The sequence below is a fragment of the Notechis scutatus genome, chromosome Z, assembly GCF_049901735.1.
Source record: "Notechis scutatus isolate UNSWTSFEM ecotype Mainland chromosome Z, rNotScu1.2, whole genome shotgun sequence".
Taxonomy (NCBI): Eukaryota; Metazoa; Chordata; class Lepidosauria; order Squamata; family Elapidae; genus Notechis; species Notechis scutatus.
In genome coordinates, this window is record NC_142025.1 from 134,227,271 (window position 1) to 134,253,088 (window position 25,818).

Below are 25,818 nucleotides of genomic sequence, written 5' to 3' on the forward strand. Positions count from 1 at the left end.
ATCCCACCAGGCTCAAGGTTGACTCAGCCTTCCACCCTCCCAAGGTCGGTAAAATGAGAACTCGGATCATTGGGGGCAATAGGCTGACTCTGTAAACCGCTTAGAGAGAGCTGTAAAGAACTATAAAGTGGTATATAAGACTAAGTGCTATTGCTGTTGCTATTATCATCTGAATCATAAGGTTCTGCTTGGGCAATTGGCCAAAACGGATAGTCCTTGACTTACCACCACAGTTGGGACCAGAATTTTCATTGCTAACCAAGGTGGTTGTTAAGTGAGCCAAACCCCAATTTCATAACCTCTTTTGCCATGGTCATTAAGTGAAATAGTGCAGCGAATCACATAGACTTTAAGCAAAACCAGCTTCTCTCATTGATGTTGCTTGTCAGAAGGAAAGGAAGGAAACAAAGGGGTAATCATGAGACCTTGAGATGCTGCAACTATCGTGAATATATGCCCATCGCCAGGTACCTGAAGTTTGATCACATGACCATGGGGATGCTGCAATGGTTGTAAGGGTGAGGACCAGTTGTTAAGTCACTTTTTTCAGTGACATTTTAACTTCGAATAGTTCAGGGTCCTCAACCTAAGATCACAATTGAGCCTATGTAGCCAAGTGGGAAATTTGTGAAATGAGTTTTGTCCAATTTTACGACTTTTCTTGCCACATTTATTAAGTGAATCATTACAGTTCTTAAATTAGTAAACACGGTTGTTGGGTGAATCTTTGACTTTGCTTGTTAGAAGGGGATCAAAAGGGGATCCCATCAGGGGTGGGATTCAATTTTTTTAACAACTGGTTCTGTGGGCGTGGCTTGGTTGGTAGGCGTGGCTTGGGGGGTCATGTGACTAGGTGGGCATGGCTTGGTGGTCATGTTATTGGCTGGGTGTGGCCAACTCAATATCACTCACATCGAGGCCCGCATCTCCTCGCCTGGCCTCTCATGACTGTGGAGATGCTGCAACAGTCATAAGTGTGAAAAATGGTCATAAGTCACTTTTTTCAGTGCCATTGTAACTTTGAATGGTCACTCCACACAAGCAAAGTATCAGCAAAGGAGGGGGAAAAAATTCCAGAGAAGTAAGTTCCTGAGACAGGAAGTCTAGTCCTGCCAAGAATGTGATAAGGATTAACAGAGAGGCAGTTTCAGTAAGCAACACCAGAATGTTTCCTTCCTGCCTTCCTTACAGGATTAGGACAGTAATTTCTTCTAACAACCGGTTCTCTGAACTGCTTAGAATGTTAACAACTAGTTCTGGCGAATAGGTGCAAACCGGTAGAATCCCACCCCTGGATCCCATGACCCCGGGACATGCAACCATCATAAATGGGAATAACTGACAAACTCTGAATGTAAATCATATGACCATGGGGACGCTGCAACAGTCAAAAGTGTGAAAAATAGTCATGTCACTTTTTTCAGTGCCGTTGTAACTTCGAACAGTCGCTAAATGAACTGTTGTAAGTCAAGGACTACCTTTACATTCCTGCTAGGAAAGAGCCTAGCAGCTATACATAAGCTCCCATCTGTAGATCAGCTTCTTCCATCTGTACATCAGCTCCCTGCACTGATTCTTTCCAGATGTTCTGGAACTACAACTCCCAGAATTCCCTGGCAGCATGGACTAGCTAAAGAACCTTGGATGTTGTTGTAGTCAAAACAAGTTTGGAAGGTATTAAACAGGAAAGCAGCTACATATTTTCCCAGTCATATTTTATTAACAGAGAGGTTATTCATTTTTAATATCTATTAAACTTGTGTTATTTTTCTTTCACTGCTAAGCTAATATTTATATTTATAAAAGTTCTTAAAACACCTTGCAGAAATTAACAGTATGGCAATCCTTGCTCTCAGATTTGTAATTTATAATTGAAGACAGAGGAAGGGAATATTGGCGCTGGGGTCCACATTTAGAAATATTATTGTATGGATAGGCAAAGCTAAACTTTAGGGGATTTTCCACTTGCTTAGAAATGTGTAAATGATCAAATATGGATTAGCCAGTGTGATTTTTGAAATTGTTTGTGTGAAATTGACTATGTAATCTTACTTGCATGTGTAGACAAGCCTTTTCTGCTTCAGATGCTCCAAAATTGTTCTTACAACACCACCTAAATTCCTCAATAGGCAGGAGTAGAGAGAAATATATAGGCAGCTGAGTCTAACATATTTTGTAAGAAAATATGGGGATTGCTTCATCACAACTCACACAATCTTTCCAGTTATATATTGTTCTAAGAGGCATTTTAACCCCAAATTGTGGTGGAAATATTTGCTGGAATGTATTGATACTTTCTTTTGCTAGTGAACTGGATTTGACCCTTCCCAGACTCAAAAATAACTCAGAAACTAACATTTGCTATGTAAACCACACGTCACATTGATTACCTCACTACACACCTTTAGGATAAACACTGATATTATTCACCATTAGTTAAACAGTAGGTATTTACTTTGCATCTCCATGTATTAACATTCTGCTTATGTAATTAATACACCCTTGTGGATTATATTAGAAATTGTGACTTTTGTGTAAAAACTGTATAAAGGCCTCCCTGAAAGCTAAATCACCAACTGTAAATACTGCCCAACTGCCAAGAAACTAGCAAGGTTCACATATGCTGTCCTAAGCCATGGCCTGATTAATAAATAATTGTTATCTTCAATGAGCTACCCTTGAAAACCACTCAGGAATATTAACTAGTTCAGAATGAAGTAGAATGAGCAATGGCGGGCTTATCTCAGAACGCCCACTTCACACTCTAACTTTATGAACTGCACTGGTTGCTAGTGGGTAGGTTTATAGGTGTAATTCAGGGTGCTGGTTATCAAATGTTTGTGGAGATTCTCAGTCATCCAGGTATAGTTGTCTCAAAAGTGCTTTTTTCAAAAGGTAACTGGACTGTTTTTTCTCTGGGGAAGAAGACATTTTGCTTCTCATCCAAGAAGTTTTATCAATTCTGGCCCGACTTCTTGGATAAGCCAGAACCGATGAAGCTTCTTGGATGAGAAGCAAAATGTCTTCTTCTTCCTCAGAGAAAAAACTGTCCTGTTGCTTTTTGAAAAAGCACCTTTGAGTGCTGGTTATCAACTATAAAATCCTATGGTCCAGTTATTTGAGGGGCCACTTACCTTTCATGGTTTCTCCTGGCCACTATGATCCAACAGAGTAGGCATATTCCAGGTCCCTTTGATTAAACAGTGTCATCTTTCCGTCTTCTGGCATGAGGTCTTCTTGAAATCCAGATGGCTCCCAGCCTGATGACATTCCAGTAACTTTAAAGACATGGCTGTTCTCCCAGGCCTTGGGGTAAGGTGGCGGAAAGCTCTTCTTTGACATATGTTTGACATATGTTGTATAAGTTGTGGTTGGATGTCTGGATTTTCTCTCTCGTTTATTTACTTTATATTGTATTTTATTTTCTTACTGCAGTTCTATCATTTGTTTTTTTTTATGTTGTAGGCTGCCCAGAGTCAGTCTGAAATCGAACAGTGCCAAAATTGAATAAATAATTTTTATTAGAGACTGGGACTAGCAATATAGAATTTTTACTCAGGGCAATTATTTCTTCTCTTAAATAGAAAATGAAAATAAAATTAACATTAATACTATGGAATGCATTTTAATAAGTTAATAAGTACTACCGTCAGTCAAAGCAACTCAAATCTTTATTACAGGCCTAAGGCTTTTTGGCCTTTTATACAGAACTATAATTAAAACTGTCTGACACACAAGACTAAAAGTTACATGGATTGCTTACTTCCTTCTGTTCCAGAGAAACACTATATTTTGGGATATGTGTGTGTGTGTGTGTGTGTGTGTGTGTGTGTGTGTGTGTGTGTGAGAGAGAGAGAGAGAGAGAGAGAGAGAGAGAGAGAGAACAAAAATACATCTATCTCAGTAAAATTGTACATCATGTTTGTCTTTTTGAATTATCTGATATAATCATTATTTTAGTCATTATTTTTTCAAGTTTCCTTGAGGTCTATGCTACATTAGTCTTTCCAAGCTTGATTTAGTTATGGATGAAGTTTCAGGAGTTAAAAAGAGAGAGCAAAGGAAAGAGAATTGGATGAATTATAGCAGTTTTTTCTAGGGAAAACTTAAATGAACTTTTAAGATGAAATGTATCTTTCTACAGCTTAAAATCTTGTTTACTCCCAGAATAGTTCACGTATGTTTTGTAAGATGTAACTCATCTTCTTTCCTTTAACATGTTGACTGCATCCTCCTCTTTTGAGGCCTGAGAAAGTTTCTACTTTCCTTTATTTCCCTCATGAATGTTGAATGCAGCATCAACATATATAAATATAGCAAGAGTACCTCATCGGTCTGGATGGGAAAATGATCACAGGCCAATTTGTTGAGTCACTTCAATCTCTGAAAGTAGCATGGGGAACCTTTCCTCTCGGCCTTGCTCCAGCTACTTTCATTGATGATGGTTCTGTTTGGTCATCTCCTATGGACTTTTGCTGCATCACAGCCAGCATGACCTTGGTATGATGGAGTGGGACATTCATCTACCACGAGAGGGCAGAATAGCTCTGGCAAAAGGGAGAATGAAAGGAAGTAGAAAAAAAATCTGGTCTGTCAGAATTTAAAGACTCATAGATTTATTGCAGCATAAGCTTTTTGCATCATACTCCATTTCAGATATATCTGACATTATGTTAGCGCGTGCGTGTGTGTAAGAGTGCGTGAAGGCTTGTTCCCGTCACCTTGTGTGTGTGTGGTTTTTTTGCATGCATGCGTGGCTCAACTAATCTCTCTCAAATTGATGTGAGCCTTAGTGTGCCAAAGTTAAAGTTTTGGCAGCATTTGCTATTTCCTGCACATCCAGATGGATATTTGAACAAGGACCAAGAGTAGTGATGCCACTTATAAGCGCGAGCTTTCCTCTGAGTTGGGTGCAAGGTAAGTAAGCCAAATGGTAACATGTCTATGAGTAAATCAAACCACAACTTACTTACTTGCATCTGACATGAAGATACGGATACACAAGGTTGGCATTGATGTGATGACACGAAGACACAGGTATGCAAGATTGGCATTTATGTGATGACATCAACACATCTATGTCATCATTTTGCTATCCTCCTGATGAGCTGCAGACACTGTTGCATTTCACAGCTCCACTCTTGCCTTCAATTCACTTAGAGATATAAACAATGGGATCGTGGTAGGGAAAGTCTACTTCCCATAGCCCTGCCTTGTGGGAAATGTCAGTTGATTCCTGTCCAGTTCTTAAGAAAAACAATCCTGTGGTAGTAGTGTTTGCTTAAGAACCCTTGAGGAAGGTTGGGCTGAGAGAGAGTGACTGGCCCAAGATCACTCAAATGGCATTCGTGCCTAAGGCGGGACTACAATTCACAGTCTCCTGGCTTCTAGCCTGGTGCCTTTAACCACTAGACCAAACTTGCTCTTTCAAGTAACTCTGGCAAATACTGTACATCAGAAAGCAATGAACTGATAATATCTCCCATTAAACATTATTTAATTTAACAGCCATTAGCATTAAAAGTAGAATTAAAGTAAGAATTGACGTCACCGTATCACAAAGTTCTCCAGATCTAAAATATAAGAAAGCCAGATCATTAGACTTTCCAAAATTATGGGGCCACCTTAATTTTTGAGAGTAACATGTTTCAGAGAGAGGTATCACTCTTATAAGAAGCCTGCTTGGAGATCCTGACTCTTTAACTTTTCCAGAAGGGTCTTCTTGGGTTGACTGAATTGGATGGGCAAATTCTATTCAGAAGAGATAATCCTGTAGATAGCCTGGATCTAAGAAATTTAAAATCAATAGATTGTAAAACCAGGATCTGAATTATATTCAGAAATCTATTTCCAGCCAGTTCAGCACTCACAGTGTAGCTGGAGGGGGGTCTCACTGGTTCAGTACAAGGAAGTTTGAAGAGTGGGGTCAAAACTGTTGGCCTCAGCAATCCAATCATAACTCCTCCTGGTTTGTTTGTGTGCCATGTTTCTGGACTTTTAATGTACCATAGACTTTTTTTTTTTTTTTAGAAAATTGTCAAACTGGCACATGATTCCTGATCAGAAGTCCTGGGACTATGAACGATTGTGACTGTGTTCACTCAAATTGCTAAACTAAAAGTTAAAAATAAAAAATAATACCTTCACAGAATGTTATGTCCCGGAACCAAAATGGAGTCACAATAGTTTGATTCACACAATCCTCTAAAACAGGGGTCCCCAACCACCGGTCCGTGGACCGGTACCGGTCCGCGGAACAACTCCTACCGGGCCGCTGGCTTGCTAGGCGCCGCCATCTTTTTTTGATGAAAAAGTGCTTCCGGTGAGCTTTTCCGGTAGAAAGCTCACCGAAGCACGTTTTCATCAAAAAGATGGCGCCAGCGCTTCCGGTGAGCTTTTCCGGTAGAAAGCTCACCGAAGCACTTTTTCATCAAAAAAGATGGCGGCGCCCAGCTGATGCCGGTACCGGGCGGCGCCCAGCTGATGCCGGTGCACCGGGTCGCGGCGCCCAGCTGATGCCGGTACCGGGCCGCGGCGTAGAAAAGGTTGGGGATCACTGCTCTAAAACAATGGCTGGGTTTCCTACAACATCCTGGACCACACATATCCAACCTATTAGCCCAGAGAGGTTGTTGCATGAACCCAACCTAGATGCTATAATAGGAAGTCTTACTTGTACCCAGTTTTTCTACTAATTTGGCTCTGGGAGACAGACTAAAAAAAAGTTAAAAGCATCATGATGTGGAATGACAGCCCGTCTGGTAAGAGAAGCCAAACAGCAAGAAAGAGCTCATTCAGAGTTGCAACAAGCACCCTCCACTGCATTCTGAAAGGAGCTCCCAGGTAGCCTTGGATGATGTCATTCTTGCGCAGCTAGTTTTTTTCTCCTCCAAAGTACGAAGTTTGGGACTCTGATCCTGCGATTGAAGGAAGGGCTGATCGGAGGGAGGGAGGATCCTGACGGAGAGCTAGCGTTGGAAAAGAGAGAATGCATAGCTCCTGGTTTGCTTTTTCTCCCCCTCTTCCCCCTGAGGGTCTAGCCTCTGACGTCATCCTAGTCCCCCCTCCCCAGCAGACAATAGACCTCATTCATCCTTCTCTTTCCCCTCCCGCCCTCTCCCCGAACTGTTCCCACATAAAGAAGCCCATTCAGCTTCTCAAAGGGCCCCCTCCTCTCTGCTTCCTGTGGTTGGTGAACTCGTCTGTCAGTCAATTCCCGAGGGTTGTGTGGACCTGCCCTTTCAAGCCTCTCTTCTTGCAGTCAAAGATTCCCCCCTCAGAACAGCATTGCGGCCACACCCTCTCCACTTGGATTGGGCGGGGTTACAGAAGCTGGACTCCTCCCCCTAGCCTTTGGCAGCTCAGTTGCGGCTGGGCCTTGGAGGTGTCGGGTTAGCGCTCGGCAATCTGGTAAGGTACCGTAAAGCTTATTCGTTATTTTTCCCCTCCTTTTCTTTTTTATTTTAAATTTTATGTATGGCTGTCTATTGGGTTTTTTCCCCCCCTTGAATGTGGCGAGTCTGCAGAAACGGCGAGAGGGGTCTCTGGGTCCGCAAAATCTGCCTTTACCGTATGAAAGGCTAAATTGCTGATGGATTGTGCAGAGGTGTGTCCTTTTCAGTTAATTGGGGTGAGCTTAATTAAATCCCTCAAAGGGCAGAAACGGTGGCAGTTAGCTGATTTAGAGAAGTCAGCACAGATGATTTTCTATTGCTTCCCCTGATTTAAAAAAAAAACAACAACCCAAATTGCTTATGATTTTCCCATCCACCTTACCTGAAAATGGGCTGAGTGAGAAAAGACCAGTCAGCTTGTATCCAGCCACACTTATGTGGCCCATGATGGCGAAATTGGGCCCCTGCTTTCCTTTGCCCTCATTTATCTAACTAAATGCCTAGCTTTTATTCACCAATCTGTGCCTTTAATTCCCTTTGTGGCTCTGCTACCTGTTTATATCCACTTCACTATTCATCTGTCAGTTTCCCCCAACCAGACCTTCTCTAAATATGTACATTTCATCATTCTTAACTCTCTCAACCTGGTATCCTCCAGACATTTCAGACTGCAGCTTCCATGTTAGCTGAAGATTATAGAAAAGCATCTGGTTGAGGAAGACTTCATTATGCCCTTCCCAACTGCCAAATTTCTGCAGAGTCCTTTCTGAGCAAGCTCCCTCCTTCCTCCATCCCTGCTTAAATTTCCTTCTGAGCTTTGCTTCTTATGGATAGGCATTCCTTTCTCTTCATTCAGCCGGTGACTCTGTAATATAAAAATGCCACTGCTTTGTAGGGGTAGAAATCATTGTGCTTGCCAGAGAGAACATACCTTTATGAGGCCATGCCTTTCTTTATAAAGTTTTTTTTTTGTTTTGCTTCCTAAGTGGGTCATTGTATCTAATTATGAAGCTTGATTAATGAGAAGAGATGTTTGCATTAAGTGAATTGGCATCACTAAAGAGAATTTCATTAGGAGGCATTTGGAAATGACAAAGGAGAATGTATTACAGCTGCTGTTATATTATCCATATTGCAGGACTTATGTCAAGAAGAGGCTTGGCCTAGCTGTGGAGACCCAAGTAGCTTAAGATAGGTTTCTGGGTTTCAGAGACTATTCTGCTATTCTCTGCAGCATGCCCCCCTCAATCTCATGACATTGCATGACTGTCTACATGTATATATCTACCATGTTCAAGTATGTAATAAGGAGACTATCCATGGACGGGTCATCCCATGGCAGCAAAGTGTGATGGGTGCACGCATTCTTTGGATTTAAACAAAGCAGTTGGAATTTCTCTGTGTTGTTCTCAAAATAATACCAGCTATTCCAGGAATGTGGTTGTATTTTTCCAGAATGAGAAAGGCGACATTCTTAAATTGAGGTTTTGAGGTTTTCTGCATGTGTCTAACCTCTAATTTAAAGCAGCTGAGAAAAAAATCTGAATGTAATTAAGCCAATTAGGTATTTTATTTGACTGTCCACCAAAATGAACAAATCAGATCTTGGAATGTTTAGCATTTGGAACTTGCCATGTCAACAGAATGGTGAATTCCAAAGGTGGGTAGCAATGTTAGTAAGAAAATAACAAAGTGTTCACTGGCCCTTAAAGATAAATACTTTATATGGCATAGAGTTCTGTTATGAACTAGGGATAATTTCTGTAAATGGATGAACAAAAGAGTGGAAACTCTTGAACTCTGTGCTGGCCCTCAAAAGGAAAAGAGGGATTAAAATATGCAAAGGATTAAATTAGACAGTGCTTGGATTTTTGAAGTTAGTGATCATTAAGCACCCTTTCTAAAACTGTAGATTTTTTTTAAATCGTAGAAATGGTAAAGTAGAAATTAATTAAAACTAATTTGGTAAAATATTCATTTTCCTTTATATTTGCTACCATACCCAAATCAGATTTAAATGCTGTTTAAGACATTCGCTGGCTGTTTGAGTCCACATATTTGAAAGAACTGAATATTCTATTTTTGATTGGGAACGCATGTGTTTTAATGTTTCTGTGGCCGGAGATGCTGGCAGATATTTTATGGGAAAGGTGAAAGAACCAGCCACTTTAACAAGAAACATGCTGATTTAGCGTTTTTTCCTCTGTGGGTTAGGTAATGGACTAGAAGAGTAGATTTTTTTTTTCTTTTTCTGAAGTGGGTTCTAAAAAATCTGGTTGAACGTGGCACTTGAGAAGAGAGCTAGTTGATTTTCTTCATTTCTCAAGGGTTTTTCCTATAGGCCTTGTTTATGCTGGACTTGAGTAGCAAACAGCTACGTTGTACGTTGTCGACAATTGATATTTATAGCAGCAACTGGCATGCGAGTGCCATGAAAGCAGCCTGCTCCCTGCCCCCCCCCCACCAACCCTCCTGGATGGGACGGAGAACTTGACAGAAAGCATTAGGGCCACTGAGACTTTGTATGAACTGCCTGGGAAAACAATTAGTAGGCTTGTGGTAACAACCCCTTGGGAAAAGCGTAGGAGCCATGTGGGCAGGCTCAGAGGTTGTATACGCTCAGACATAAACTTGACACACACACATGTCCTCGCAGGCAGTGACACACATTTGAGTTGGGTTTGTTATTTCAGCCTGTGACTGTGACAGCTATAAAGATAGTGACTGTCAGCCTAGAGAGACTTTGAGTATTCCCAAACCTGGCACCCAGCCGCTTACTTTCCAAAAGTTGGTTCTGTTTGTCTCCTTGCTCTAAATCAGTTTTCCCAAACATTGTACAGAATTTCTCCTAGAATTCTCTGAAGTTTCATGAGATCCTAAGGGGGGTGTGTGTGTGTGTGTGTGTCAATGAAAGGCAGCCAGTTTATAATAATTAGAATTTTATCTTTTGAGTGGGCGCTCTCAATAATCACATTTTTTTTTAAAAAAACAACAACTTTCCACAGCCTGAATAAATTTGAAACTTCCTGCCTTAATGCATTCCGTGCATATTACATTGTTTATTGCACAATCCCAAATTCAAAACTTACCCTCTTGTCATTTTCTCCTCTTTCCTTGCTTTTTTAGAAGTCCTAAAGCCCTGTCTGTAAGGAACAACCCCTTGCTACTATAATCCTCTAATTTAGTTTTCTTCCATGAATGCTTCCCTGAGGAATTTCTGGCTGAGGAATTCTGGGAGTTGAAATCCACAAGTCTTAAAGTTGCTAAGGCTGGAGACCCCTGCTATAGATAACCTTTTGAGTAAAACAGCCTTTCTGACTTCAGATTCCTGATGACTTAGGAAGGGAGGGAGGGAAGGAGGGAAGAAGGAAGGAAAGAAAAGAACTGGGTATCCGTAGGGAGATATATGATGGAGATGTTGCTTTAAGGAAACTGAATATGTGTCGTCTCTACAGAGAATATAGTGTGGGGCCTGTCTGGTTGTGGACTGGCATGGAGGATCAAATTAGTCCCATTTTATAGGCCTGACATGCATTCAGAAGGTTTCTAAAAGTGTTCATTGACTTTATTTGTAGCAGAACCATCAGCTTGACTTGAGTATACAATTGAATCTCACTGCCTTAATTGGATTTAGTGTGTTGAAATGGTCACACCTGGGGAGCCAGGTGTCATGTACCTGTTTGTGGCCATAAAGATGGATGATAATCCCCCTGAAACTGGCTAAATGCGTATTTTTGAAATGGGAATATGAATTTGCTGCTTAATTATTGAATGGAGCATTGGTACTTCCTATGGTGGCAGCTGATATTGTGCTGTATTATAGGAACAGAACCATGGCATTATTTAGTTATTGTTAGGCACACTTTGTTTGTCTGTAAGCAAATAATTTGAAAGTGAAATCATTATACTGCAGTATGAAAATGCAGAGCTGTGCTTATTGTATCTCTCTCTCTCTCTCTCTCTCTCTCTCTCTCTCTCCTTCATCTAAAAGATAAAGAAAAGAAGAATAGGCCATAAAGTTCAAGAAAATCAGGATTGTGGCCTTATGTGCAGTGACAGATTATTTGATATGCTGGAGCAAAGCCTGAGGAAGGATTATGCTCCCTATCTCTTTCCCAGGAATCTATCGTACATCAAATGCAAATATGTTTTGTCATCGATGCTACATTTGGACCTGGAAGAGTGATAGCTGCCATAATAATAATAATAACTCTCCTGGTTGTCTTTCTTTAGCCTTCAAAGGTGCATGTGTGTAGTCCAAATCGGGAACAAGTCAAGAGCGCTGATACAGTAGGAGATGATCTAGAAAGCGAAGTTAAATGTGTCATCTGCTTGGAATAATAGCGCAGCCACAGGAGACCCAAGTCCACCCCCTGTGAATTCTGTTGACCCTTATCTAGTGCCAATTTAGCTTTGACCATTAGTTGACCGGATTCTTCTCTATAGGTAGCAATAATAAAATCTTCTGTTCTTTGAACTCAACAAATGCTCCTGGTTATTTGCACCTGGCAAAACCAGTTGTTTGTGCCAGTCAAATGTGGTGGGGAGAATGGAATGCCATGGGTGCTTGCTCGCTCCATGGCAGTTGCTTCCTGCCATGGGTAAATAGGTTGGAGGCAGGGAGAGAGTGGTCCCAGACATTTCCTAGTGTCGTTGATGGAATGTGACACCCCAACTTATCGAAGGGGAATCCTCACTTATTTTTCTTTAATGACAAATTCAGTCTGCCTTGCTCACCAAAGTTTAAACAATTCTTATTTACAGCCCTTAATCGATGGTAAAGGATGGAGTCATACAGGATACCTCTTGGGTTGATGGAGGAAAGATAACTGTGGAAGTCCTTGGGCTCCTGCTGGGTGAGGGAAGCTACTGTCCTAGTTCCAAGAAGAGGCTCCTCAGACGTTGCTCCTAAGTTCATTTGGGAATGGTGTATGTTAGCTGTGAGATGGGTTGTTCCGAGATTCGTTGCATTCAAGCAAGCCGAGTGTGCAGTTCAGGCCACCACCTTCTAGAGGTTAAGGCAATAGGAGAGGCAGCCCCCGCCAAAAAATATTCCAGTCATCCCAAGCAAAACAAACTCCTGTGGTTATCTGAACTAACAATTACAGCAAAGCTTCAGTCCCCAAGATGTCGGTTCCTGTTCTTAACCCACTCAAGTCTGTCATTTCAACTTTTGATCTGCTACCATCTTCTCCTGGCCAAGAAAACTCAGCAGTCCTGGCACCCAACCTCTCTCTCTGCTTGAATACTGGGCACCACTCCCTTCTGACTCCTCATCTTTGAAGATGTGATATTTCAACTGGCACCTCTGCCCAGATCTGTGTTTTTTTGTTTTGTTTTTTGCCTTTTTACCCACACCACACCCCAGAAGGAGACGCATTTGGAACCAATTACTCCTGGGCATGGTGCCATACCTTGTGGCTTCCTTTTGGAAGACGCAGGCTAGATCAGCTCCCTAGGCCTAAGAGCTCTGTATTTTTCAGTATAATGCAAATGTCCCAAAGGTTTATGTTATCCCCTTCCCTCTCTCTCTCATTTCCTTTTCCTTCATCCAAGACCGCCCATCTGCATTTTTCACTTTGTCCATTTGGTGCCTGGAAGGCGAGGGCTTGAAGCTATCCTTGCTGATCAGGTTGCTGTGTTTGCCAGTGCCAGCTGGGTTGTGGGTTTTTCAAGGGCATTCTTCTGATTCCATTGCGGGCACTGACAGTCTTAGGGCACCATTGACCATAGTGGGGAATTGACAAGCAGCTTGCAGGGGGCAGGCCAGAGAGTAGGGATTACCCTATAGGTGCTTGCATTGATCAGTCTTTGCAGGACTGATAGACTGATAAGGACTGATAAGGAGGGTACATTTATAGGAAAATATGTTGATCAGCACATTTGCACATAGCTTCATTTGCATGGGTTCAACTCCAGAGTTCATTATGAGCTATAGGTCATCCAACAGTTTGAATTTCATTTCCTGTCAACCTCAGCCAACATGGCCAACGGCAAGGGATTATAGGAGCTGTAGTATCAAAACATTCAAAGAGCATTAGGTTATCTTTAAAAGGATTCGGATTATATCAGCTTTATATCAAGCTAAGTACTGAATTGGAGCTCCTATTCCTTGCAGGTAGTCCTTGCCTTACAACCATTCATTTAATGATTCTTTGAAGTTATAACAGCACTGAAAAAAGTGACATGACTGTTTTTCACACTTAGGACGCAGCATCTCCCTGGTCACATGATCAAAATTTGATTGCTTCATATTTATGACGGTTGCAATGTCCCAGGGTCATGTGATCACATTTTGTGACAAGCAAAGTCAATGGGGAAGCCACACTCACTTAACAACTGTGTTACTAGTGTCAGGGTTCCAAGTAATAAATCCATAGCAAGTAAGACTCCAAGGCATGTAGATTCCTGGAAGAATACTTTTATTTGGAATTATCATATGGGCACACATCTGGAGAAAACCGACTCTAAGGTCTCTCACGGTTTTCACCTAATTAAAAGTTTTCCCACTTTATTTATTTTTAGTTATTGATTTGATTTGTCAATCGCTTACAAGATAATAGGTACAATTATAAACACGAGTAAGAATACAGGAAATAGGTACGAATAAATGGGGACAATAGGACAGGGACGGGAGGCATGATTGTGCACTTATGCACGCCCCTTAGATTAACAATCAGTAACAACCAGTCACAGGGTCCAAACACAGAACAGGCTGGCAGCCGGGTGACATCACTCTGCCTTCTTCCGACCAGGTTGTGAGAATGTCCTTGGTTCCCAAGATAAAAATGTTGTTTGGGCTATATGTTCCTCTCTATCTCAATTCCCCCGTCCCTACCCCTCAGCTCCAGTGTGGCAACACTGAAGCGGTCAAAAAATGGCTCCAGTCAGGTCAGCTTCAGGTTTGACAACTAGCTTAACAACTACAGTAATTCACTTAACAACTGTGGCAAGAAAGGTCGTAAAATGGGACAAAGCTCACCTAATAATTGTCTTGCTTCACAATGGAAATTCTGGGCTCCATTGTGGTTATAAGTCGAGGACTACCTGTATCTACTGGGGCTTCTTTTGCAAAAAAATTGCTTAGTTCCAATCTCAGTTTTTAGTAGAATTACGCTCCAGATGCTGACAAACCACAGTGTCCCATCATCACCATTAGTATGGACTGCTGGGAAATGTAGTTCTGCAGCACTTGGAAAGCCAGATTGGAGGAGTATCTCTTAAAATCCCAATGGAAATCCCTTCCATTTCTCTCACTGTTCACTAGTGGGATCGTCTTTCCTTTTTTTTTTTTTTTACGAAATCTGATTTCGAGGGAGGGGTATTGTCAAGCAAGGGACTCCTCCATTAATTCCCCAAGAGGATTTCAGGCAATTATTTGCCACCACTTAATGGCCTCGCCCTGGGAATGCCCATCAAATTAATGAGCCAAAGAGAGCATTGCCAGTTTGTTAGTGCCAGGTTTGTTAGTGCCACTCGATTGGGCACTGTTGGGCAGGACTCGGAGTAGCTTGGCGCCTGTCTCGCCTCTGACTCGTTTGGCTAGGTCTTGTCCAATCCCCAGAGGTGGGGTGGGAGTGTGACCTAGTGGGAGGCAGCCTGGAATGTGCTGGGGGCTGGGAGGAGAAGGAAGTTGGCGTGTGAATGAGCGCATAAAGGAGTCTCGTCTCAGGACTCTGGGTTTGTTCAGGAAGGGATTTGGCTTGGCATCTTTGGATTCACGACTGCTTCGAGCACAAAGGCTGGGCCCAAATGCAGGGGTGGCTTACCTCATGAACTGGTAATTGTGGTGTAAAGACAATGCATTCCTACCCATCATTCTTGCACAGTTTTTATTTGGTAAACAAGTTTATCAAATACAGTAATCCAAACCTTTGGGATTTTCAAAGGAGAAGTTGGGAGTTCCTCTGGAATCATAGAAGGCCAGGAGAGATAGTGGAAATGGAGCAATCTTGCAGAAATGTTAGGACTAAATTTCCCATAGAGTACTTGAATAACTTGGTTGTTATATTCACAGCTCTCCCTCCTTTTTTTCTCCACAACCACAACCCTGTGAGGTGGTTTTGGCTGAGAGATAGGGTCCTGCCCAAAACTACTCAGTTCAGCCCCTAAGTCCCTACTATCCAACACTGACTTTCACAAGGCACCAACCTGAGGAAAGCTGATATTAAAATAAAGTTGATAGTCTAAGGGAAAAAGGGGTATAAAAAGAAGATCTAAAAGATATAGGAACTGGGCCATGACACAATGTCACGTGTGGGTCAAAATTCTAGTAGGTTTAGAAAGCAAATGACCACCGATATTTGACAATGGAGATTCTCAGTCATCCAGGTCATGGTTGTCCAAAAGATGCCTTTTCAAGAGGCACCTGACTTTCTTGTTATCCTTTGAAGACATTTTACTTCTTAATCTAAGAAGCTTCTTCAGCTCTGACTGAAGAATTTAGCCCCACTATCCAGTCAGAGCTGAAGAAGCTTCTTGGATGAGAAGCGAAACGTCTTCAAAGGATAACAAGAAATTACCTCTTGAAAAAGCACCTTTGGGGCACCAATGTTTGACTTTTTGGTAAGCATTTGGGAACATGAAAAGCAATAAATCCCAGGTAAATGCAAGCGATCCTTTCTGTGGAGTAGAAGACATACTGGTTGGGGAATAAGTTACAGTGATTTCAGAGCTCCCTGGCAGAGCTGTGGGAGGCCGTTTGTGGGTAATAGAGAATTAACCGCTGTGTAAAATGGCAGGTACGGTTTCTTAACAGCCCAGCGTTAACCAGAAAGCAGGTAGTAGTTATTGGGTTCTGGGTAAGGGTGTGGCAGCCTCAGCAGGTGGTTGCCTGGTGCAGGAACATTCAACGTTGCACCTGTCTTGGTTGGAAGCCAAAGGGTGTCAATTACCGCCCGTTGGTCTTCTGGGAATAACTGGAGCCATTTTCCATAACTCTAGCTTGTTTAGCCGTTTGCCGATTCTCTTCCTCCCTTTTTTTATCCTGGGACTGTTTGATTTGTTCTGTCCACTTGTGCACACCCACCTTTCCTGTTACTTGAAGCCTTTTCCGTAAAAACAAAGTATCGGGAGATCAGAAGGGAGGCAGATCAAAGAGAATCTGTAATTTATTTATTTTTGAAGTCCATGTTATCTTCTGGTCTGGAATTCAAAGGATGGGCCACATTTCAGGAGGAGGTAGTGATGTGTTGTCTGAAGACTTTCCTCTTATATCACAACCTCCTCCTCTTCCTCCTCCTGCCAAGATCCTCCTGAAATGACTCGCAATTGGGAACGACAGCTTTAATTTACTGTAATATAATGTTCGGGCATTTGGGGAGATACAGGTAGTCCTCAACTTACAACAGTTTGTTTAGTGACCAAAGTCACAACAGCACTGAAAAGTGTGACTTATAACAATTTGTCACACTTACAACTGATGCAGCACCCCATGGTCACGTGATCACAATTCAGCCGCTTGGCAACTGACTCGTATTTATGACGGTTGCAGTGTCCTGGGGTCATGTGGTCGCCTTTTTCAAACTTCTGATCACCAAAGCCAATGGGGAAGCCGGATTCACTTAATAACTGTGGCAAGAAAGGTCATAAAATGGGACAAAATGCGCTTAACAACTGTTTCACTTAGCGACAGAAATTCTTAAAAACTCTAGCAAAAAAGGGTTGTAAAATGGAGGGCAACTCATTTAACAACGGCCTTGCCCAGCAAGGGAAATTCGGGTCTCAATTGTGGTCATAAGTCGAGGACTATCTATAGAGATGGTAGCTGTGGCTCAGGGATGCTGTGCACCGAAGCCTTCTCAAGGGCATAATAGGTATCTCCTTTTAAGACACTGAGCAAACTCTAGCCTAGGAAATAATTTCTTTAATTTCTTCTGAAGGTTTTTAGGACGGACTCCTGGAGGTTTTGTTCCTGTATCCTTCGTGTTTAGATTTGCTACGGAGCAGAAAAATTAGGCAAGTTTGGTAGCACTTTTTCTGACAAATGAATTTTATTTAAAAGGCATGTGAGTTACAGCTTAATGCTTTTTAGTCGCTTTTTAATTAGCCCCGGTAATTATCTCTGCAGCATAAGAGAAAGGCATTAAGGAGCTGGGTGGCTTGGAGCCTACACAGAGCGCTATTCCATTCCTGCAGAGTAACTAATATGAGCTCCCACACATCTGATGTTTATGCTCCAGGTGCCTTTTCTGAGTCTCAACACGCCCGCTTTGGACTCTGGGCAGACAGACAATCAGCAGATTTAAGAGCGCGGCAATAGGTGTTGAGTTGTAAGCTTGCTTTGCTTGAGCAGAGACCATCAAAGAAACCTTCTCACTCTTCTGCTTCTCCAAGTAAAAAGCAACAACACAAGGCTCTGGTCATAGAAAGACCGAGCACCCTTGGGTTCTGCCAAACAAGGCTGTCTGGCTTTAGCGACATAAGGCAGGCAAGATTGCTGCTTAGCCATAAAGCCCAGCAGGGGTCTGGAAAGGGTGGGGGTTGGTGGGAGAGCGCTGGAAAATCTTGCTCATCAACCAAAGCCTGGACTGAGATTGGTTGCCAGGCCGGAGGGGGAGAACAATGTGGATTTTTAGGAAGGAGAAAGTAGACTCCTAGGTACTCAGAAAGGCAGCATTGGGTCTCTTCTTGTGTCCCTGGCCAAGTTAAATTCTTCAGCTGCATTTGGAGCATTTTTCTGGTGTTGCTTCTTAACTCTATTTCCATTTTCCTGGTTAAATCTCCTGAGAGGAATTTGGCTAATTGTGGCTAGAACACAGAACCTGAAAAAGATTGAGCTTCTACCACTGGCAGGAACAAAAAAAAAGTTAGAGGGGTCTGGGAGAAAGGAGAAAGACTTGTCCGAACCTTTGGGACATTCTTAACTATTGGTGGGTTTGAATGCACACGGAGAATGGATTTTGCACATTTTGTGTACATAACCAAATTGTTAGGAGGGTGCTTAGCATCATCTAGAATTCTTCCGATTTTCACAAATTTTGCCCTAACCTAGAACGGCCTACAAAATTAGGATCTTGTCTTCCAAAATATGTAAATTTTATTTTGCACAGTTTTTCCTTGTGTTCCATGGGAAAGGAAGGACAAGTGACACTGAAAAGGGACTACAATTAGTCCTCAACTTACAGCAGTTCCTTTATTGACTGTTCAAAGTTACAATGGAACTAAAAAGAGTGACTTTTGACTGTTTTTCATACTTACGACCATTGTAACATCCCCTCTGAGAAGCAAAATCAATGGGGAAACGAGAGTCACTTGACAACTGGGTTACTTACTTAATAACTGCAGCGATCCACTTAACAACTGTGGCAAGAAAGGTCATAAAATGGGGCAAAATTCACTTAACAAATGTCTCACTTAATCAAATTTTGCGCTCAATTGTGGTTGTAAGTCCAGAATGACCTATTCAGGAAAATCTGTTATGGGTAGTCCTTGACTTACAACCACAGTTGAGCCCAAAATCTCCCTTGCTGAGCAAGGCCATTGTTAAGTGAGTTGCGCTCCATTTTACAACCTTTTATTGCTTCTATTGTTAAGTAAATCGTTGCAACTGTTAAGCAAATCATTAAGGGAAGTTAGTTCCCCCATTGAGTTTGCTTGTTGGAAACCAGTTGAGAAGATTACCAATGGCGATCACATGACCCCAGGATACGGCAACTGTCATCAATACATGCTAAGTGCCCGAATTTTGATCATGTGACCATGAGGATGCTGCAATGATCATGAGTGTGAAAAATAGTCATGAGTCCCTTTTTCCATTGTAGCTTGGAGCAGTCATTAAATGAACTACCTGTACTTAGGATTGTGTCCCAGCCAGGGAAGGTAGTGGAAGAAGAAATAGAAGATAATCTGTTCTTTACACCTGGATTCAGAATACACTGACTGGAACTAGAGAGCTCTTGACTCCCTACACCTTTTATTGCAAGGGGAGCATGTATGGTGACTTTAAGGCTTGTGGACTTCAACTCCCAGAATTCCAGAGCCAACTAGCTCAGGAATTCTGGGAGTTGAAGTCTATGGGTCATAAAGTCGCCATATTTGCCCAGCCCTGTTTCGCTGCCTTCGTCTCCACCTCCTCTCAACCCCCTTTCTAGTCATTATTTTGTAAATACATTCTGTTGGCATGAAAATGTTTATACAAGAAGTCTGAAGGTTTGGGACAGGTTTACATTCTGAAGTAAGTAAAACTAACAAATATTCCACTTCCATCTCAAGAGGACGAGGAGGAATTTCATACTGCTTTTCTCTTGTACCAATCCGATTTTTCTGTCCATTGCGTTCCTGAGTTTGGGGAAAGCAACAGAAAATATAAAAATTGCTGAAGCCATTAAAAAAAGGTTATAGCATAGAGGGTTGTTTTCTGGGGATATTCTGTTACGATGAGGTTAAAATAAAAGGTACACTGTCCAGAGTGCCTCTGTGAGAGAGATGGGCAGTTTTAACATGTGATAAATTGATAAGTAAGAGGTAGGGAATACTCTGTAGAGAGCCGTCAGATTTAAGGGACATGGAGAATTTAGCATTATGTACTAGAACTGAGTCTCTATCCGTGCCTAACTTTTCCTGGACTTTCCCCCTCTCTTTTTTCAGCCATGGCTGTTCGGACCCCTGTACAACGGGGCGACGCCACCGCTGAGAGATACCTGTTTGTGGACCGGAACCACGTAGGCAATCCAGCCTCACAAGCTGATTGGACGGCCAAACGCCTGGTGTGGGTCCCGTCCGAACGTCATGGCTTTGAGGCGGCTGGGCTGCGCGAAGAACGGGGAGATGAGATGTTGGTGGAACTTACCGAGAATGGGCGTCAGATGCTGGTGGCCAAAGACGACATTCAGAAGATGAACCCACCCAAATTTACCAAGGTGGAAGACATGGCAGAGCTGACCTGCCTCAATGAAGCCTCGGTGTTGCATAATCTGAAGGACCGCTACTACTCGGGTCTTATCTATGTGAGTTGGCTTATGGGGTGGCCACTGGTTTGGTTCCATTCCCCATCTCCCTCTCTCCCTCTCTCTCTCCCTCTCTCCCTCTCTCCCTCTCTCTCTCCCTCCCTCCCCCCCTCTCTTCCTCACTCCTTCTTCCTCCCTCCCTCTCCCTCCCTCTCTCTCCCTCCCTCTCTCTCTCCCTCCTTCCCCCTCCCTCTCCCTCCCTCCCTCTCTCTCCCTCCTCTCTGTCTCACTCTCTTCCTGTCTCTCACATTTTTTTAACCATTTGCATCTTCCTCATGACATAAACTTAGGGATCTGTAGTACTTCTGAGAGCTACTTAATACAATTCTTGCCCCTGTTTAATTCCAAATGTAATCCAGAAATTCCGGTTTGCAGCAGCCGTGTGTGTGTGTGTGTCTCTCTCTCTCTCTCTCTCAGCTCAGAAATACACTGGCCAATATTCCAGATGGTTTGGGCTTCAGCAATTAGCCAGCATGACCAGTTGCAAGTCATGATGGGAATTATGTGGTCCAAACCTTTTGATATCCATCAGGACATCTTGAGAAGAAAACTTCCAGATTTTAAACAGTGACGTTCTGGACTGTTTCCCCTGCTTGAGTGGAATGCAGCCTTGGTTAGATGCCAAGCTATTCCTTCTGAGCAGACGTCAGGAATGGAAGAGAGGAGCTGATCTGGGACAGAAAGTTGGTTCCCCCCAGCTTGTGAAGTATCTCTATGTTTCTGCGCAACAATGCTCGAAAAGGGCGAGGCTGGACCTACTTTACCTCATCACGCAGAGCTGCTTTCAAAGGGAAGGAGCAGGGGACACGTATTTCTCTTGCCCTGCTGGTTTCCCTGGCACCCAAGTGGGCACAAAAGGCTACCCTGGGAAGGCATTGGGCCAAAGCATTCCCTCCACGGTACGTCATCTCTGACTCGCAGTGCCCGTCCTCTCCACACACACACACACACACACACCCCGCTGCCTCTGATGATCTCCACCCTGTAGCTGGGTATCGGGGTGGGGAACGGACTAGACCTGTTCAGCCAGAACAGTAGTCGTCAGGGTGTGAAATGAATTCTCCCGAGGGCGCCGCCATCCACCGCACGGCAACAACACACCACTTCTTAGAAGAAGGAAACTGCACTCTTGCCTTCTCCTAGCCGGCAGCCTTCATCTGTGTGATTCAGCCCCGTGGAACCTATCTTCAAGATAAAAAGAAAATAATCTTCTTCTGTTTAAAAAAAAGAACAACAACTGAAAAGGGGATTCTTCAGCCTTCCCAGACAGTTCCTTTAATAACAGTGTTGGTGTTTTTCTTGTAAATCGGCTTCTCCCTGCCCTGGTGTCACTCCGGCCAGTTGTTTTTACAGTTTGGTCTCCCGGCTGCTCTTCCCCAGGTGTTCCAGCCTGTAGCAAAAAAGGGCATTTTTAGCATCACCCTCAGCAATCTTTCCCCTACTTTCTGAGCTCCTGATGCAATTCAGTTCCTAAGATCCTCGGGCAAGGTGGTTAACAGAATAATGGGAGGTTACATTCCAATGCACCTGAAAACACTCTAGGTTAGGGAAGGTCATTTCTGCATATTTCCCTTATTGTCAGCCAAGGTCAGTGGCATCCAGTGACTGAGGTCAAGTGGTCAAAATTCATCTGTTGGCATGGATCTGTTGGCTAGAAACCTGTTTGGAAAATAGGTAGGCTAGCAATAGTATGCCAAAAGCAAAACTGCACGCTTGGATTCAAGTTAGGGAAACCCAGAGGCATTGGTGCATGGAAGCTTGTAGAAATCAGCTTTTATTAGCTGGTTGAGCAATGCCCCTTGATCTTTTTTTATGCCTCCTGTAATCCCCTCATTCCTTAATATCCAATGTTGGTTTTCCACTGCCCCGAACTAGGAAATTTTAGGAAGACCATAATATAGCTTTAGGTACATTCATTATTTGTAAAAAATAATAAAGGTGGGATACAAATAAAAAAGGTTGCGTATGTCTGTGGAGATTCTCAGCCATCCACGTCATGGTTGCCCCAAAGGTGCTTTTTTCAAGAGGTAACTGGACTTTCTGGTTTTTCTTTGAAGACGTTTCACTTCTCATCCAAGAAGCTTCTTTAGCTTTAGATCAGATTATAGAGAGTTGGAAGGGACCTTGTAGGTCATCTAGTCCAACCCCCTGCCCAAGCAGGAGGCCCTACACCAATTTTGACAAACGGCAGTCCAATCTCTTCTTGAAAGTCTCAGGTCATGTTTGAAGTATCTTCAGGGCTGCCACAGCTACGCTGGCTGGAGCTGTGGGAACAAAAGTGGGGAATAGAGATAGCTGGGGACTTGTAGCCAAACTAAAATTCTTTCTCCTGGGAACCACGAACGTTCTCACCAGGTGTTGGGGAGGTGTTGGCTGAAACCAACTGGGGTTGGGGTTGGGACCAGATTGGACCATGTGATGAACATGTGGACTGGCGGAAAGAACTTTGATCTTTAATTTGGATGCGGAAAACCGCGGGACCTTCAGAGTCGGTTTTTCACCAGATGTGCCAATATGACATCCCTAATAAATCTGCACTTTGAGGAATACCTAGGCCTCAGAGGTTGGATTGCGTTGGGTCTGTTACTTGGAACCCTGACACTTTGAATGGCGGGGCTGAATTCTTCAGTCAGAGTTGAAGAAGCTTCTTGGATGAGAAGCAAAACATCTTCAAAGAATAACCAGAAAGGCCAATTGCCTCTTGAAAAGCCGCTTTTGGCACAAAAACGATGCTTACAGGATGCAGCAGGATAAAGCTAAAAAGAACAAAAGAAACATATATTACGTCCCCTTGAAAAACTTTAATGACAGCCCATCCCCCACTCCCCAACAATCATTTTGGAATCTGCCCAGGTGACTTTGGTTCCTCTTTGGGCACCGGGAGACGGCACGTACCTTTCATTCGTGGGATGTTGGCAAACAATTTTCTTATGCCAGCAATTTTTTTCAAAGGTAAATACATTCTGAGGTAAATATAAATACATTCTGAGGTAAATATAAATACATTCTGAGGTAAATACCAAGAAGAGGCAAAGTCTTGAAAGGATTTGTTTTGGGAGGGTGAATTCTAGACGAGGTGCTATTTTTTTTGGCCTCCATCTATTCTTGGGATTGCGAAAAAGGGAGGAATCTCTCTGGTTTCTGTGCTGGGACATCCTTCAGATGTGCAAATCACTTTCCAAGGCTTCCAAGCCAGCACTGTACTTCAGAAAGCAGCCAGGATTGGGAAAGAAAGAAAGAAAGAAAAAGAAAGAAAAAGAAAGAAAAGAAAAGAAAGAAAGAAAGAAAGAAAGAAAGAAAGAAAGAAAGAAAGAAAGAAAGAAAGAAAGAAAGAAAGAAAGAAAAGGAGTCCCTGCGGATTTTATCCCGCTAGTTGTTGCCGATTGTAGGGAACAGTAATAATTTCTGTTGAGTCAGTGTTGTCCAAACACATTTCCACAATCATATAGCCAGCATGACATTGCGGCGGGCTATTTCCTCCCCACTGAAATGGTATTTATTTATTTATCTATTTATCCACTCACATTTGCACGCTTTCGAACTGCTAGGCGAACAGGAGCTAAGTGGAGGTCGGTGCTCACTCCATTGCGCGATGCTTGGGTCTCCAACCAAGCCATCTTAATCACCGAGCCGTCACTTCTGAACTACTGAGCCATTGGGCCTTCCCAGGGTTGAGAAAACTGATCAAAAAGTATCCCATTGATTTTTCATTTTCAGCAGTAGGAAAAACATCTCAAGGTTGGAACCAGTGCTTTTCTCTAAGCAGAGATTCCCTTTTCTTGCCTGCAAAATACAAGAAATTGGTCACTAGGCATTGTTTCTAACAACCGTCTCCTTGTCTGTCTGGGATCGCACATCATGTTAAGCTTTTGTTTGTGAAAAGTTTGAGGGCCTTAATCCACACATAATGCTTAGCTCTAAGCCATGGATTAATAGCCCCCAAAGTCTGGGTTCATGTAAAGATGAACCCAAACAAATGACATGTCTGGCTTAATATTTTGTATGAATTAGGTCATTGTCATGCTTTAGAGTTAAAAATAGCAGGCGGTGAACTTGGCTCCTCTCTCTTTATTTTCTGATATTTTTTTCCCAGGTTTTTCTTGAAGCAGAAAGAAACGTATGTTTTTTGAATACTATTTTTTTTTTTGAAGCAGCAACTTTAGAAGGGAGAGTGTTTTGATGGTAAGCTGTAAGACCCAGGAAGGTGTGCGATTGTGTGTACAAAAAGGAACTGCAGTCACATTGGTTAGGCTGTTCTAATGCGACTTTCTGTCTTCCCTCTCCAAATGGCAGACATACTCAGGGCTCTTCTGTGTGGTCATCAACCCTTACAAGAATTTGCCCATCTACACAGAACAGATTGTGGAGATGTATCGGGGCAAAAAACGTCATGAGATGCCGCCTCACATTTATGCCATCTCCGAGACTGCCTACCGAAGCATGCTGCAAGGTATACACTGGAAGACTCACAAAGGGGTGTGTGTTTGGGGTGGGTGATAAGGGGGGCTTTACTACACATCAAGTGTGGACAAAGTACAGCCCTTGAGGCTCAGCGGGCTGGGCCTGATTCCATCGCGACCCTCAAAAGCCTTCTGAGCCACAGTGGCGCAGTGGTCAGAATGCGGTACTGCAGGCTACTTCTGCTGACAATTGGGCAGTTCGAATCCCACCAGGCTGAAGGTTGACTCAGCCTTCCATCCTTCCGAGGTGGGTAAAATGGCGACCCAAAATTGTTGGGGGCGATATGCTGACTCTGTAAACCGCTTAGAAAGGGCTGTAAGGCACTGTGAAGCGGTATATAAGTCTAAGTGCTATTGCTGCTGCTATTCTGCAAGCCTCTGCCGAGATGCTTCACTCCAAGTCTTAAAATGTGCTGCGAGTAAAACAAGAGAGGAAAAAGAGACTAAGAGAGAGGATTTGAGTGGGTCTGATAAAAGAAAACCTAAATGGCCCTTTCAATTTTTTGTTTCAGGCCCTTCCCTTTCTTCGTCTTTACCTTCTTGCTCTCTAGGAAGTACATCCACTTGATTAAAATTAGATACCCACATGGCTGTGAGAAGTAAAGGGGACAGAAAGGTTTAAACAGTGCCCCATTCCAGACTGAAGCAGAAAGGAGAAGAACGAGTACTTTTAGGGTGTACAGAGTGGATAGAGTGGGCAGATGGCTAGAGATAGGGAGCTGATGAAGTCTAGCCTTTTGCAGCTGGGGGATGTGTGTTTCTGATGCCCCCTTGTGGAGGGAAATGGTCTTCGGGGGGGAAATGGGAACAAACATTTTTCATCTGTTTCTTTTCTCTTTCTGGCCCCCAGATCGAGAGGACCAGTCGATCTTATGCACGTGAGTATTGCTTGCAGCGGGGAGGGGCTGTAGAAGGAGATGCTCAGAGGAGAGAGAGAGAGTGAAAATCGTTCTGTATGGGTGTTACCAGAGGCTCTAAAAACTTGGTAGCCCAAAGCGCTAGCCTTTCGTTGCATTT

The 25,818-nt window shown here is 43.0% G+C and overlaps 1 pseudogene across 1 annotated transcript in view; it reads left to right on the plus strand.

Moving 5' to 3' along the window:
• The first annotated feature begins 7,352 nt into the window (after positions 1-7,352).
• Positions 7,353-25,818, plus strand: part of LOC113421794 (myosin-10-like) — a 74,724-nt pseudogene continuing 56,258 nt past the window's right edge. The window contains exons 1-4 of the transcript XR_015745691.1: positions 7,353-7,410; positions 19,983-20,341; positions 24,635-24,791; positions 25,652-25,679. The product of XR_015745691.1 is annotated as a myosin-10-like (transcript). The remainder of the gene's footprint in view (positions 7,411-19,982; positions 20,342-24,634; positions 24,792-25,651; positions 25,680-25,818) is intronic.